Genomic DNA, 2,051 nt, shown 5'->3' with positions numbered 1-2,051 from the left:
TCCCAGCATCAGAGTCTTTTCCAGTGAGTCAACTCTTCGCATGAGGTGGCCAAAGTACTGGAGTTTCAGCTTTAGCATCATTCCTTCCAAAGAAATCCCAGGGCTGATCTCCTTTAGAATGGACTGGTTTGATCTCCTTGCAGTCCAAGGGACTCTCAAGAGTCTTCTCCAACACCACAGTTCAAAAGCATCAAGTCTTCGGCACTCAGCTTCCTTCACAGTCCAACTCTCACATCCATACATGACCACAGGAAAAACCATAGCCTTGACTAGACGGACCTTTGTTGGCAAAGTAATGTCTCTGCTTTTCAATATGCTATCTAGGTTGGTCATAACTGTTGTATGAAAGGAGAGAAGGTTAGCATTCCCCTTGACAAGGATGGAAGAGGCTCTCGGGCCTGACAACACGCATACAGCTAAGGCATTGCCACCTACTTCGTGGCATCTAACCACCAACTCCCAGAGCTTGCTCAAATTCATGTCCATCAAGTCGGTGATGCCATCCAACCATCTCACCCTCTGTTGTCCTCTTCTCCTCCTGCCTTCAGTCTTTCCCAGCATCAGGGTCTTTTCCAATGAGTCAGTTCTTTGCATCAGGTGGCCAAAGTATTGGAGCTTCACTTCAGCATCAGTCCTTCCAATGAATATTCAGGAGTGATTTCCTTTAGGATGGACTGGTTGGATCTCCTTGTAGTCCAAGGGACTCTCAAGAGTCTTCTCCAACACCACAGTTCAAAAGCATCAATCCTTTGGTGCTCAGCTTTCTTTATGGCACAACTCTCACATCCATACATGACTACTGGAAAAAACATAACTCTGACTAGATGGACCTTTGTTGGCAAAGTAATATCTCTGCTTGTTAATATGCTGTCTAGGTTGGTCATAGATTTTCTTCCAAGAAACAAGCACCTTTTAATTTCTTTAATCACTGCAGTCACCATCTGCAGTGATTTTGGAGCCCAAGAAAATAAAATCTCTCACTGTTTCCATTGTTTCCCCATCTATTTGCCATGAAGTGATGGGACCAGATACCATGATCTTCATTTTTTAAATGTTGAGTTTTAAGCCAGCTTTTCAACCTCCTCCTTTACTTTCATCAAGAGGCTCTTTAGTTCCTCTTTGCTTTCTGCCATAGGGTGGTATAATCTGCATATCTGAGGTTATTAATATTTCTCCCAGCAATCTTGATTCCAGCTTGTGCTTCATTCAGCCTGGCATTCCTCATGATGTACTCTGCATATAAGTTAAATAAGCAGGGTGACAATATACAGCCTTGACGTACTTTTTTACCAATTTGGAGCCAGTCCATTGTTCCATGTCCAGTCCTAACTGTTGCTTCTGGACCTACATACAGATTTCTCAGGAGGTGGGTGAGGTGGTCTGGTATTCCCATCTCTTTAAGAATTTTCCACACTTTGTTGTGATCCACACAGTCAAAGGCTTTAGCATAGTCAATGAATCAGAAGTAGATGTTTTTCTGGAATTCTCTTGCTTTTTCTATGATCCAATGGATGTTGACAATTTGATCTCTGATTCCTCTACCTTTTCTCATCCCATCTTGAACATCTGGAAGTTCTCAGATCACCTACTGTTGAAGCCTAGCTTGGAGAATTTTGAGCATTGCTTTGCTAGCATGTGAGATGAGTGCAATTGTGTGGTAGTTTGAACATTCTTTGGCATTGCCCTTTCTTTGGGATTGGAATGAAAACTGACCTTTTCCAGTCCTATGGCCACTGCTGAGTTTTCCAAATTTGCTGGCATATAGAGTGCAGCACTTCCACAGCGTCAGCTTTTAGGATTTGAAATAGCTCAACTGGAATTCCATCACCTCCACTAGCTTTGTTCACACTCCAGGATGTCTGGTTCTAGGTGAGTGATCACACCATCATGGTTATCCGGGTCATTAAGATCTTTTTTGTATAGTTCTTCTGTGTATTCCTGCCACCTCTTCTTAATATCTTCTGCTTCTGTTAGGTCCATACCATTTCTGTCGTTTATTGTGCCCATCTTTGCATGAAATGTTCCCTTGGTATCTCTAATTTTCTGGAAGA

At 42.7% G+C, this 2,051-nt stretch overlaps 1 non-coding gene across 1 annotated transcript; it reads left to right on the top strand.

The window, feature by feature from the left end:
- Window positions 1–335: 335 nt before the first annotated feature.
- Window positions 336–461, top strand: LOC112442836 (U6atac minor spliceosomal RNA). Its single transcript, XR_003031126.1, has one exon. It is a non-coding gene; the product is annotated as a U6atac minor spliceosomal RNA (small nuclear RNA).
- The last annotated feature ends 1,590 nt before the right edge of the window (window positions 462–2,051 follow it).

The sequence above is a fragment of the Bos taurus genome, chromosome 19 (assembly GCF_002263795.3).
Source record: "Bos taurus isolate L1 Dominette 01449 registration number 42190680 breed Hereford chromosome 19, ARS-UCD2.0, whole genome shotgun sequence".
NCBI lineage: Eukaryota > Metazoa > Chordata > Mammalia > Artiodactyla > Bovidae > Bos > Bos taurus.
This window is presented reverse-complemented; position numbering and strand designations above follow the sequence as displayed.